The sequence below is a fragment of the Vombatus ursinus genome, unplaced genomic scaffold (genome assembly GCF_900497805.2).
Source record: "Vombatus ursinus unplaced genomic scaffold, bare-nosed wombat genome assembly UNPS02014781.1, whole genome shotgun sequence".
Classification (NCBI taxonomy): domain Eukaryota; kingdom Metazoa; phylum Chordata; class Mammalia; order Diprotodontia; family Vombatidae; genus Vombatus; species Vombatus ursinus.
In genome coordinates, this window is record NW_020954559.1 from 35,485,438 (window position 1) to 35,500,735 (window position 15,298).

Consider the following 15,298-nt stretch of genomic DNA (forward strand, 5'->3'; position numbering starts at 1 on the left):
ATAGGGAGATATACTAAGCTTAGTGTACTCTCAGCTTTTCCAGTTCTGTTTTATTCCTGTCTACCTCTGTGTAAATGACCCTTGCTATCCACAACTACCCTGGCTCCCAAAGGAACCATTGTTCTTTAAATATGACTGAATCAAACAACATAAATTCCTTCATAGCCACATAAGCTAGACTTTAACATCGCCTGAAAGCTCTCCTTTACATTAAGTAACAAAACAAATCTCCAGCAATGAGATTTGAAGCTATGAACATTATAATTCCTCTGTATTGTTGGGAAGTGTATGGAAGCTGTATGTCAATGGAACGTTTAAGTAGCTACCACATGGTAACTTGAAGTAGGGACAAATACAAGAAAAAATAAATACTATAAAATATCAAAAAATAGGCATAGTGCAAAGAACATTTGACCTGGAGTGAGGAAGAGACAAATTCAAATGCTGCTTGAGACACTTAGTAGTTGTGTGATCCTTGGGTAAGTCACTTAATTCTCTTGGTCTCAGTTGCCTCATCTGTGAAATAAGGTTGGACATAATGAAATCTAAAGTCCCTTCCAGTTTTAAATCTATGATCCGAATTCAAGTTATACAGTGCAACTAATGACTACTGGGAATCCTATAGGGGCAGATACACTAATCTGACATGTCATAATAAAAAAAAAAACTTGAGGAAAATGTACAGAATCTTGAGTCAGAAAGGACCTTAGCAGTCATGTAGTTCAACCTGTACTTAAAAGGAAAGCCCCACTATAACATCCCCAACAAATGCCATCCCTCTTCTGCTTGAAGAATGTGTAATGAGAGAGAACCTACCGTATCATGAAGCATTCTGTTCTACTTTTGGACAAGTCCAACTGTTGTTTTTCTGATATAAATACCAAATTTGTCTCTTTGTAACTTCTACCTGTTGCTCCCGGTTCTGTAGTCAGTCATTACAAGCATTTTTGGGAGCCTACTACAGGCCAGGCACTTTGCTAAGGGCTGAAGATATAAAGAGAGACAAAAGACAGTACCTGCCCTTGAGGATCTCAGAGTCTAATGGGGGTGACATCAGGAAAACAACTATGTATCAACAAGTTATATGCAGGAGAAACTGGAGATGGTCAATAGAGGAAAGGCACTAGAATTAAAGGATATCAGGAAAGGCTCCTTTTTTACAAGGCTTTAGCTGACACTTGAAGTAAGGCAGGAGGGAGAGAATTCTGAGCACAGAGGACAGCCAGTGAAAATGCCCAGAGTCAGAAACTGAAACATTTTGTAGAAGGAACATTAAGGAGACCGGTATCCCTGCATAGCAGATGTGGTGGGTGGGGACAATAAGATGTGAAAAGACTGGAGGGGGTCAGGTTAAGGCGAAGAATATTATATTTGATTCTGGAGGTAATAGGGTGCTACTTGAGTAGGTAGATGACGTGGTCAGACCTGCACTTTAGGGAAATCATTTTAGCAGATGAGAACAAGATAGACTGGAGTGGGGAGAGAATTGAGGCAGAGACCAACCAGCAGGCTCTTGTAGTAACCAAGGCATGAGATTATCAGCACCTCCACCAGGACAGTGTCACTGTCAGAGAGAAGAGGGTGTGAATGAGAGAGAAATTGACAGGCTTTGGCAACAGATGGGTTACGCAGTGTGAGAGAGAATGAGGAGGAGAGGATGATTGCTGGGTTGTGAGCCTATGTGACAGGGAGGATGGTGGTACCGTCAACAGTGATAGAAAAATTGGGAAAAGGGTTCTGGGTGAGAATAATGATTTCAATTTTGAAGATATTGTGTTTAAGATGTAGAGCATAAGAAAAGGTAGATGTGCACGTGGTAACAGGCCCTGCCACTAGTAGCTAATATGCTAGGCAGGAAATAGATTACATGAAGTACTAGAATGGAAAGAACTCTGGGGTATATCATACTTGTAGATACTGATAACACACCTAGCAGGAGCTGTGCATGAATATAAGGATGTACGTAGTCAGGATTTATTTAGCATCTTTCTCCTAGACAACTGAAGTTTAAAAATAGTAAACAATTAAAAAAATCCCTGTCCCCTCCCCAATCATACCAAATAACAAGTGTTATTAACTCTCACATATTTTAAGGATGAAAAAATAAGGAGCATTGATGTGGTAGAAGAAGTAAATCACAGAAAAGAAAGCACAGAAGTAGAGACTAAGAAGAAAGCAAGCAATATTTCACAGTCACAAAATCCTGCACGGTTATTTTATTGATTGTTTTCATTGCTATGATCCATGAATGAGAAACAGAAAAACATCCCCCAAAAGATGATTATTTCCATGTGAGCAGTTGGAAAGTTCTGATAAGGAAAAATCCTTAACTGACCACTAAACTTAATTTGGAGAGTAACCTTTAAATTGTAGTTACCTTTCCAACATTCCCTTCATTTCCAAGATCTTTCCAGGGAGAGTAAAATGACTTCTGTGAGAGCCATTCAAAGAAAATTTAACAACTGGGGCATATCCTGGCAGGTGATCTATTTCTCTTGTGTCTGGATTTCGGCATGGAGTGTGACCTAAAAGTATTGGCATTGCTTATACAGGTTTCAAAATCAGCTCTATTTGGCAAGGAATACTAACTCTACCACTTTTTCCATAACCTAAAATTACATTTGAAAGTTAGGTATGACTCAGTGGTGAAATTAATTTCATTTTATCTGATGGGTGTAGGCAGTTACCTCCTGTACTTCTTAAAGAGATTTTAGTGATATTCTTTGTTTTTGTATCACCTTCATTTCCCAATAGATCCCTCCTCTCTCTCCCACCCAAAGAGCCATCCCTTAAACCAAGAATTAAAGAGAAAGGGAAAAAAAATTCAGCAAAGATAATCAACACATCCATGGAGTCTTACAATACATGCTGTGTTTTGCTTCCATAGCCCTTCACTTTTGTAAGAAAGCCAAAAAGGTACCTTCTTATATCTCTTCTCCCAGGCTAGGATCAGTCAACATAATTATACAGCACACAATTTAAATACGTGTTATTATTTTTATTGTAATTGTGGATATTATTTTTCTTGTTTCTGCTTACTTTACTTTGCATCAGTTCATATGTCTTCCCTTGCCTCTGTATTCTTTATAATGGTCATTCCTTATGGCACAGTAATGTTTCATTATATTCATATACCACAATTTACTTAGCAATTCTACAGTTGACGAATATCAACTTTATTTCCACTTCTTGGCTACAAAAAAGGGCTGCTATCAATATTTCATTGTGTATTAAACCTTATTTTTTCTCTATTACTTTCTTTAGTTGACAGTGGGATCTTTGAAATAACGACTGTGGATATTTTAATCACTTTTTAAGCATAATTCCGAATTGCTTTCTAGAAAACCTGGACTAATTCACAGCTGATAAGTCTGTCCAATCAGACTTATCTGCCCAATCAGTCAGTCCATCAATAAACATATATTAAGTGCCTGCTATATGCCAGGTACTGTGCTAAGAGCTAGAAAGTGTATTAGAGTGTCTGACTTTCCATAACCCCTCCAACATTGAGTATTCACTTTACCGTGACATTCTTTACTTGTAGTGCCAAACTGGAATATTGGTAGGTGATTCTGGAGACTACTAGTGGATAGAGAGTCGGGAACATCTGACTTAAAGTCCTGCCTTTGAGATATGCTACTTGTATGACCATGGGCAAATCATGTACCCTTGGCAATTTTCTAAGACTATAAGTTATGGAAGAATCACTTTAATCTCAAACTGATCTGCATCAGTTTATATAAGGGAATTTCTGTAATTGGAATTCCTTAACAATAGTGATGGTAAAAATAACAATAACAATAATAATAACTAACATTTACATAAATGGCTCTTTAAAGTTTGTAATACACTTTATAAATACCTCCTTTGATTCTCACAACAACTCTGGGTAATAGGTGCAATTATTATCCCCATTTTTACAGATGAGGAAACTGAGGTTAAATGACTCTCCAAGGTCCCACAACAGTAAGTGCCTGGATTGAATTCAGGTCTTCTTGACTCCAGATCCAGCTTTCTAGCCATTGTGCCAACTGGCTGCTCTTTAACAACGAAATAAAAGGTCTGGATTTTTTTTTAATTGCCATTGTATTTTTGGAGCTTGGGTGACCTTTGAATTATTGTTAATCCAGAAGGAGCTGAAGTTGCTTTTACCATTTGAATGAATGAACCACCCCCTCAAGAAACCATGAGTTTGTTAAAATAATACAGTCTTTTTTGGGGGAGGGGCTGTAAAATTTTTTAAAAATTATTTTTATTTTATTAAATATTTCCCAATTATATGTAAAAAAATTTAACAACCTCTTTTTTTAAAATTTTGAGTTCCAAATTCTCTACCTCCCTCCCAACCTCTTCCTCCTCCCTGAGAAGGCAAGCAATTTGATATTGATTATACATGTGGAATCATGCAAAACATATTTCCATATTAGCCTAAATAATATAGTCTTGATGATCTTCTCCATGGAATTTGCATGTCTTTCCTTAGAGATCTGGATTTAATTTGTGAACAAGTCATTTTCTCTGTAAATATTTCTAAATATGCTATTTGCATTGGCCAGCACCATTTGAATAGGAAACATTCTTTTTTAAGCGAGTTATAATTTTTCTTGTGGAAGGTAGGTTATGAGATAAATTGCAAGGGGGGGAAAAACAAAATTAAATCTTGGTGAAGAAAGAAATATCTCTGAATCAACTTATGCCAAGACCAATGCATTGTCTTTTTTTGGGGGAGTTAAGTGACTTGCCCAGGGTCACACAGCTAGTAAGTGTCAAGCATTTGGTCTGAGGCCAGATTTGAACTCAGGTCCTCCTGACTTCAGGGCCAGTGCAGTATCCACTGTGCCACCTAGCTGCCCTAAACCTATGCATTTTCACATGCAATTATCTCCTGCACTCTTTATTCCCTTTCCTGTTTCTACTCATTTGTATGCCATCTCCCTGCCTTCAATATACTCCCTCTTTGACTCTGCCTCTCAAAATTTCATTTTTCTGTAGAAGTCAGCTCAATCAATGAATAAGTATTCATCGAACACATACTGTATGCTGGACACTGTGTTAAATACTGGGGGATCTGGGGCAGCTAGGTGGCACAGTGGATAGAGCACCAGCCCTGGAATTAGTAGCACCTGAGTTCAAATCTGGCCTCAGATACTTAATAGCTGTGTGACTCTGGGCAAGTCACTTAACCCCAATTGCCTAAAAAAAAAATACTGGGGGATAGAAAAAAGAGACTAATAACAATCCCTGCCCTCAAGGAGCTTATAATCTGATGGAGGAAGAGAACCTGTAAATAAATAGGTACATACAAGATACATCTAGGGCAGACAGTGAATTGCAGTGGAAAACCTTGACATCTTCAATGTCTGACCAAGCTCTAAGCGTGCCACAGGCTTTGGCCTCTTTCATGGCTCTTTCATGGCTCATTTGCCCATTCCATGGGGCAGGGGGAACATTCACATGCTTGGGGTAGACATCCTCCTAACTCACCTGTGGGTTTGAGGCCTGTTAATTTGTACTTGGCTTGTTTAACCCGTCTGCTGAGATAGTTTTGCCGGAGTGTGGCCTCTGTGCATGCAACAGCTTCTTGGAGCCACAGGTGAAAGCTGAATGCCAGTAGACCCCAAAGCTGGATGAGCAGGCCTGAAAAGAGCTCAGTAAGCCCTCACACTTGAGGTTCTAGTTCTCTGAGTACCCCATACACCCACCAGAGAGTAAGACAGGCTGGTAAAACATACGGCTCTCGGGCCACCAAAGGATTTTGGATGGCCCTGGAAAAACATAGAGGAGGTCAAAGAAAGTAAAAATGTAATGAGTGCTTTGTCCATGCCCAGCTTAACCTGCCTTCTACTAGTCACTATTGTATCTGTCATGTAACTTGGTGGGTGGGTTGTCACTGACCCATGGCGACTAACCATCGTCAGTCTGTCTCTAGTTTGAGAGGAGTGAGAGGAGTATCTTATCACTGTTTTAGATCATTACTAAATGTAAACAGTAAGAAAACCTGAAAAATGTTTTAAAACTTGTATTGCTTAGCAAAGTAATTTTTGTAACATTAATGTGATTTCATGATAAATAAAAATCTTGAGTAATAAGTATAATTAATTGATAGTAATTGAAATTTCCCTTTTTTAAATATGGTTTATTTGCAAAATAGTTTAATTATACCTTTACTTGGAAAGTGATCCACTAAAAACCTATCTGTGGCCTGAAGAAGTTTAGCCTATTTGACGCCTAAATACTGCCAAGTCGTACGGGTTGGGGGTAAGAAGATTGGAAAGATAGAAGGGCGATAGGGTTTTGAAGAGTTTTAAATGGATAGAGTAGTTGGGCCTAGAGTCAGGAAAGCCTGAATTTAAATCCAGCCTCAAATGTTTACTTGCTGTGGGTCACCTTGGACATTTCATTTAATGTCTGCCTCAGTTTCCTTAACTATAAAATGGGGATAAAAGTAGCACTTACCTCCCTGGGTTGTAGTGAGGATCAAATAAGATAATATTTGTAAAGCATTTAGCATAGTCCCTGGCACTTGATAAATGTTTGTTTCTTTATGTCCATTTTTTTCATGACTCCCCTCTGCTCTTTGCCTTTTATCACTAGTTTCCTTCAAAACTCAACTCAAATGCTATCTCCTTCCTATAGGAAGGGTGAACTGATCCCTCTAATTGCTTGTATCCTTCCTGCCTGTTCCTCAAAATTATGTTGTACATATTTTGTAATTACCTTTTTGAAAAACAGAATGTAAGCTTCTTGAGGGAAAGGACTTTAAAAAAATTCTTCATATTCCCCATTGCCTAGGATGATGTCTGGCACATTGTGTCTGACCATTAACAAGTGAATGCTGAATGACTGAATATATTGCTGGTATAGTTAAATACTGAATGTTCCAGTGAACTCTCAAAAGATTTCCAAGCAAACTTGAGTATGTAATATCCATCTTCCGTTATAGAAGTGAGTAGTTGAAACACAGGTAATAAATCTTCAATGCAATCTTTCTGTTCAAAGAATATCATTGTATGATAAGGTGCCTCATAGTAGAAAGTGAGCTTGACTAGAAGCCAGGACACCTTGGTTCTATCACTATCTGTGTGATTTTTAGCTAATCATTTAACCACTCAGGAACTCCATTTTTCCATCTTTAAAATAATGAAATTAGACTAATCTCATAACTCCAAAATTATATGATAATAATGACTTACATTTTCATATTGTATAGCTATCCTCCCTCCCATCTCTAACTCAGAGCATGGGTTTCCCAAATGATGACTACTCTAGGTTCAAGGTACTTTGTGGATCCACATTCCTAAAACTATAGCTCAGAAACCTCCATGAATGTATTTGCTTTCTGTAGTCATCCAGAGGACATAATTAGCTTAGAGTAAAAGCATTTCCTGGAGTGGTGTAGTAAATGACTTTATGTTAGAGCATTCACCCCCAGCCTAAAGCATACTTGCCCACAAATATGCATACCATCTCTTGGAGAGGGTGAGCAAGTAGAGATTCAATCAGTCAATCATCAATAAACATTTGTTAAACACCTACCATATGCTAGGTACTGTGCTAAGTGCTAGGCATACAAAAGAGATGAAAGATAGTCTTTGCCTTCAAGGAGCTTAAAATCTAAAGGGGGAGATAACGGTAAGCAAATAAATACAAATAAAGCTATATACTGGATAAGTAGGAAATAATTAGCAGAGGGAAAGCCCTGGAATTAAGAGGGTTTGGGGAAGGCTTGCTGCAGAAGGTGAGATTTTTTTTAGTTGGGATTTTAAGGAAGGCAGGGAGGTCTGAAGGCAGAATGGAGGAGGGAGAGCATTCCAGGCATGGGGGACTGTCAGAGAGAATACCTAGGGCAGTGAGATGGAGTGTTTTGTTTGTGAAACAGCCAGGAGGCCCGTGTCACTGGATAGAAGAATATATGTTGGAAAGTTCAAGATGACTGGACAAGTTAGGAGGGGGCCAGGTTATAAGGAACTTTGAATGCCAATTAATGCATTTTGTTGCTCCTGGAGGCCACAGGGAGCCACTGGAGTTTATTGAGAGTGGAGTGTATGTGACATGATCAGATATGTGGTTTAGGAAAATTGCTTTAGTGGCTGAATAGAGGATGGATTGAAGTGGGGAGAAATTTAAGGTGGGCAGATCCACTAATAGGCTACTGCAATAATCCAGATGTGAGGTGATGAAGACCTACACTAAAGTGGTGGCAGTGTCAGAGGAGAGAAGAGGGCATAATCAAGAGATTGCAAAGGTTAAAAAACAGGCTTTGGTATATGGAGGTGAGAGATAGTGAAGAATCCAGGATAACTCCTAGGTTGTGAGCCTGAGGACCTAGGAAGACAATATTGCCCTCTACAGTAATAAGGAAGGTAGGAGGGAAAGAGAAGGTTTAGGGGGAAAGGTAATGACTTCTGTTTTGGACATAATTGAGTTTAAGATGTCTACTGGACATCCAGTTCTAGATGTCTTTTTTTTTTTTTTTGGCTAGGCAATGGGGTTAAGTGACTTGCCCAAGGTCACACAGCTAGTAAGTGTCCACCTAGCTGCCCCTAGTTCTAGATGTCAGTTGGATATGTAAGATTGGAGGTCAGCAAGGAGATTGGGGACGAATAGGTAAATTTGAAAATCAGTAGCATAGAGATAGTGATTAAGTTCATGGCAGCTGATGAGATCACCCAGTGAAGTAGTATAAAGGAAGAAGAGAGTTCAGGACAAAACATTAAAGTTTACTTAAACCTAGGGTTAGAAGGCATGATGTAGAAGAGGATCCAGCAAAGGAGACAGAGAGGCAGCGCTCAAATAGATAAAAGAACTAGGAGACAGTGGTTTCCCAGAAACCTAGAGAAGAGAGTACAAAGGAGAAGAGAATGATCAACAATGTCAAAGACTGCAGAGAATGAGCATGAAGTCCTCTATTGAGGTAATGTCTGTATAGAGGCAATTAAAATTGATTTCTTTTGGGTGTAGACCTAGTAGTCCCTATCTATCTATCTATCTATCTATCTATCTATCTATCTATCTATCTATCTATCTATCTATCTATCTATCTGTCTATAGGTGGGTCAAATGGCATGCACTGTTTAGCATCTTTTTGTGTAGAATTCCACATTGCTTTCCAGAGTGTTTGTACCTATTCATAGGTTCATATACAGTGTTGTCAATGTGCCTGTCTTTTCACGTGTTGCAGGACCCGATGTCTTCTTGTGCTGTGCTTGAGTTTCTTCTCCTTGGGTATGGCATCTCATGGCTGGGTTGAGCTCATGACTATGATGCTGTCTGGAGTCTTCTCAATAAGACAGCATCTTCTCAGTAAGTCTTCACCACCTCTAGCTCCTTTCTCAGCTGACGTCTTTGGTTACAGCACTTCTTGGCTTTTTCACAAATAACCAAAACTGTTCTTATGTGAGGACTAGTAGAAAGTTCCTGCAGTTCAGGTACCTTGGCTTCTAGGCTTTGAGGCCTGCCATTTCTATCATTTCCTAAGCGTCCGTATTCTTACTCCAAATGCCAAAATCTCTCTCTTCAAAGTCTTCATGGAAAGTTTAAGAAGCCACGTCCTTGAATTGTCTTTCGGACTATTCAAGTAAGTCTCCTATGGCTAGGAGCTTCTTTGGTAGTCACAATTACTGATATGTGAGGAAGGACTGAGACATCCTTTTCCTGGTCGAGACCAGTGAGCAAGAGGCATAGTCAAGGTCATCATCTTCTCAATCCACTTTCCAGGATCAGTTTCCCTTTTAAAAACCCTCAATTTCTCCAGTTTGCTTACTTAAATAAGTGGGTGGGGAAAGACAGCTCAAGGATGTCTATTTTCTCTGCCAATCATGAAAGGAGGAGGGCGGGGTGGTTCTGACAGCCTTATATACAACTGTTTATGTTCAAAGTCTGAGGTCCTTAAGGAATGTGCTTGAGGTCCTCAAACTCCGACAATTTCAATTTTACTTATTTCTTTAAAGTACTATTGGTGTGTTTTATTTTTACATTACATACATTTATGGAATATTTGTACTTCATGAGAGGTCCCTTGTAACAAAATAAAACGTTTAAATAAAATTGATAATTCAGTAACTTCATCTGAGAGTACATGCAACATTTCACATCTGTAGCACTCCCTTCCCCTCAAACCTAGCTGCACTACTTTGGATTTTTTATCGTGCCTATAGAAACCTCTTTATCCTGAAAGATCAATTCAGCCTTGGTACTCTTACCTCATCAATATCCCTGGAACTCCTCTCAATGGAGGGTGGAGGGAGGAGCTCTTACCCAAACCTCCATTTGGGGGGAGGGTCCCCCAGACCAGCCATCTTTTCATTTCTCACCCGACTGCACTACTTTGAACTTCTTTATTATCCCCTCCTTCCCTTCCTTGTCTTCCCCCTTGCTGTTTTTAGCTTTTTTGTGTGTTGGTGTTTTGTCTTCCCCCATTAGATTGTAAGCTCTTCGAGGGCTGGGACTATCTTTCTTTCAGAGCTTAACATAGTACCTGGAAATGTTTTTTGGGGGCAGCTAGGTGGCGCAGTGGGTAGAGCACCGGCCCTGGAGTCAGGAGGACCTGAGTTCAAATGTGGCCTCAGACACATGACCATGCTCACTAGTTGTGTGACTCTAGGTTAAGTCACTTAACCCCAATTGCCTCATATTAAAAAAAAAAACAAAACAGTTACACCTCCCCAAAAAATAAATGTTTTTTGACTGAGCCTGCCCATTTGAAAAAAAATTTTTTTTTTTGTGGAAATCTACTTTCTCTTCCTCCTACCTGCTATACCTCTCTCGGGAAAAAGAAAAAGAAAAACAAATTTCTTGTAACATATGAATAGTCAAGCAAAACAAATTCCTTCAATGTCAGTATATAAAAAATATATTTATATCATTCTTCACCCTAAATCTGTCATGTCTCTGTAATAGAAAGCCTTTTTCATCATCTGAAATCATGAGAAGTCTTTGTATTGATAATAGTTCTTACAGCTTTCTTACAGTGTTGTATAAATTGTTCTCCTGGTTCTATTAATTTCATTCTTCATTAGTTTATAAAAGTCCTCTAAATTGTTCTTTTTTATGATACTGATTTTATAGCATAAATTGTCCTTCCATTTTACTTACTTCATTCTGCATAATTTCTTATGTCTTTCTCTGTTTAAAATCGTATTTTTCCTTATTTCTTACAATACGATACTACTCCATCACAATCATATCCCAGAATTTATTCAACTATTTTTCAATTGTTGGACGTCATCTTAGTTTCTAGTTTTTTGCTAGTGCAAAAGGAGCTGCTATAAATATATCTGTACATGAAGGACACATTTATTTACTAGCAGGGTGTGTTGGGTCAATGCTTTATAATGGGCTATCAAAAGAAATAAATGCCTAGCATTCTTTTCAGTTTTATCTCCGTTATTAATATCTTCTCCCTCGTGGAAGTCTAGACAATCAGCAACAAAAAAAAAAAATCAAACCCTGATTTGTAGCATTTGTTGATTTCTTAGTTATAAAGGCTACACTGAAAATTTAATGACTCTGTCTTGCTAGCTGGTTATAGCTGGCTCTTTCACACTCCTGGATCTTGTCTCTTTTTTTTTTTTTTTAATTTCTTTTGAGTATAGACCTAGTGGTCTATTCTATGGTCAAATGGCATTTACTGTTTAGTATCTTTTTGTGTATAATTACAAACTGCTTTCCAGAATGGTTGTACCTATTCAGAGGTCCATAAGCAGTCCATCAATGTGCTTGTCTTCCCACAGCCCCTCTAACTTGTACCAATTTCCTTTTTTTCCCCTCTTTCCTTTAACTAATATTCCCACTCTGATGGGTATGAAGTGGAATCTCAGAATTGCTTACATTTTCATTTTTCTAATTAGTACTGAGGCAGCTAGATGGCTCAGTGGACTCAGGAAGACTTGGGTTCACATCCAATCTCAGACACTTACTAGCTGTGTGACCCGAGGCAAGTCACTTAACCTAACAATGCTCCCCCTGGGCTCAAGGATGAGGCTGCTCCATTCACACCCCAAACAGCATGCAGGTATGACTAAAACTGGGGCAGCTAAGTGGCACAGTGGATAGACTGCTAGATCTGGAGTCAGAAAGACCTGAGTTCAAATGTGGCCTCAGACACTTACTAGCTGTGTGACCCTGGGCGAGTCACTTAACCCTGTTTGCCTCAGTTTTCTCATCTGTAAAATAAAGTGGAGAATAAACTGAAGAACAAAGTAGTGGAGCATTTTTTCATGCGCCTAGAGATAGCCTGGGTTTTTCTCTTGAGGACTATCTTTCATATCGTTAGACGATTTATCAATTGAAGAATGACTCTTTTTTTCTTATAAATTTGAATCAGTTCCTTATATATCTTGGATATGAAACCTTTGCTCTCAATTTTATCAATGGAGTTAGGGGGCTTGGTTGATCAGGGATCCTCTACTCCCCTCCCGCACTAGTGGTTTATACCTTAAATATATTAATTTTATATATATTGTATCTGTATAATATATTGTATGTAAATGATAATATATTGATATACCTTAAATATATTAATTCATTTGATCCTAATAACAGTCCTGTTGGACAAAGCAGGTAATATTATCTCAGTTTTTCTGATAAGGAAACAGGTTTAGAGAAGTTAGGTGATTTGTCCGCTCACATAGCTAGTAGCCGAGTTGTGACTTGAAACCAGATATCTGGATTTAAAGCCCAGGTTTTATTTTTTTTTTCTTCTATTACTGTGCTATGGTCCTTCTGTTATCTGTGATAAGTGACGAAGATGCAATAGCATAAACAAGTTTATTCACTGATGAACTATTTCATGTGTGCTCACTATGTTCCAGGTTCCATGCTAAGGGCTGTGTCTGATAAAAGGTGAATATTATTATATGTCAGGTCTTTCGAGTGCATTGTCATTTTGTTGTAACGAATTTCCAATATATCTGCTACATTCATTTAGAAATGCTAAGTACAAAAATTATTATATATCATACAAAAATTATACATTACTTAACAGGGATTTATTTAGGGCTGACTGTGCCAGGCATAACTATGCTAAGTGCTGAGGATATAAAGAAAAGTGAAAACATGGTCCTGGTCCTCAAATAGCTCACATTCTAATGGGGCAGATTAAAAATTGTAAATAAAATATATGTACTGTGTAAATGGAAAGAAATCAAAGATGGCAGATGATTTTTGGACTGTCCGTGCTTCTCCTTAATTCCACTAGTGTAGACAATTGAGTATTAACTACATAGGATATATGGTGGGGGGGAAGTGGGGAGGGAGATTTTTGGTTTTGTTTCCAGGTATGAGTCCTAAACCATCTTCCAAATCAATCAATTTATTAAGCATATCACAACCATTTATTAAGCCACTACTATGTGCCAGGCAGTGTAACATTGCTGGGTATACAAAAACAAAAATGAAATAGCCCTGCTTTCATCTATGGAAACAACATGCAGGCATACACACCCACACCCACACACATAACACACACACACACACACACACACACACACACACACACACAAAATAATACAAGGTAATTTTGGGTAGATACTCGCATTTAGGAAATGAGGGATTCTAAGAGGTAGAAGAGGTAGAAGGTGAGGAGAGAGTATATTACAGATGTACAAACTTGAACACAGGATGAGAATAATGTACAATAAGCCTGTTATGGGGTTTTAAAGGCTGATATTTCATCCCTGAGGATTCACTGTAGTTTATTGGGTTGGAGAGAGAGATGGCCAGACCTGTGCATTTAGAATAATACTGAATGCCTTTGTCTGTATAATAGACTTTTAATAATTTTATCTTTTTCATACTCTAGTTTAAACAATAACTATAATGCTATCCTAGCTATAAACTAGAGATCAACTTTATTTTTGCAATGCCATTCTTAAGTTTCATTGAAGAAAATGTTCGTTTTTGGATTGAGAAATGTCAGCACCTTCCTTGGAGGAAAAAAATGCATTCTTTTTGTTGAAGCAGTTTTACTGTAGGAAAAAAGGTTTTTTTTAAAAAAAATTCCCTTTCCTCTCCTCCCTCTCATCCCCCCCACACCCTGTTTTAATTTATAATTTTAAAAGGCTTGGGTACTTTGAAATGAAACCACAGTATTCCTAAGAGCTGTTTGGTGGAATGTTGTGATTTCCCCCTAGAGGAGAGGACAAAAATGCCTCTAAACTTAGCATATACTAAAGTTTTCAATGTTGCTTTAGCATTTTGACAGAAATTTAACATGTCATTTAAAATCTCAGTCATTGAGTATTCAGCTATAGCAATCAGAGTAGATTTTTCCCTTTTATTCAGTTAAAATCATTATTGTGATCCCCAGCTAGTCTTATTAATGTCACCCATATCTCATTGGGAAATACCACTTTGTTAGAGGATTCTCTCTAATTCTGTACAGGTTCTGGTTTTTGTTAAAGCCTGTTGCTGTAGGAGGCCATACATATCAGATTACACTTTCGACTTCATCGGCCCTCATTCTTCCAGACTTTTGAGGAAACCCAAAGGAAATCATCTTACAGAAGTTTAAGTTTTAAGTGCATTCAGTTGCAAAACACTACTTAGCTTCTTCTATGCCCACCCTCCAGTAGAGGCTCCTAATACTAAAATGCCCTGGTTAAGTTACCAGACAAACCTATTTTCTGATTTGTATTCATTTCTCTGTAAAAGGAAGGGGTTGAACTACTAAGGATCTCCGAGGCCCCTTCCAGTTCTGACATTTCATGATTTGGGTTAATCATTCATGAAGCACACGGGCGCTAATACAGTAAAAGATAACATTGCACTTCAGTCCCAACATGCATAATGCATTCTGTTAATTATTTTTTAAGCCATCATATCCAGTGATGGTGGTGGGGGTGGCTACGGGAAAGTGTGTGTGTGTGTGTGTGTGTGTGTGTGTGTGTGTACCTCGGTGCAGTCCTTTGCATTGACACCTCCTAACTGTGGTCTGGGACAATTCATCTAACTACTGCCTGCCTTAGTTTTCTCATTTGAAAATTGGTGTAAGGGTCAAATGAGATAATTGTAAAGAGCTTATGGAACTATATGTGTTAACAATTATTATAATATATGTTATGTCATTTGATCCCCGAGGACAACCCTGAGATGTAGGGCACTGGACCTGGAGTCAGGGAAGACCTGAATGCAGCCATAACCTCAGACCCTTACTAGGCAAGTGGGCAGCTTAATTTCTGTTTGCCTCAGTTTCCAGTAAAATGAGGATAATAATAGCACCTGCCTGTCAGGGTTGTTGTGAGGATAAAATGAAAGAAAAGTCGTAATATGCTTTGCAAACCTTAAGGCGCTATATAAA

The 15,298-nt window shown here is 38.4% G+C and overlaps 1 protein-coding gene across 2 annotated transcripts in view; it reads left to right on the forward strand.

The window, feature by feature from the left end:
- LOC114046191 (rho guanine nucleotide exchange factor 7) overlaps positions 1-15,298 on the forward strand; it is a 317,431-nt gene that overhangs the window by 31,587 nt on the left and 270,546 nt on the right. The window lies entirely within an intron of this gene.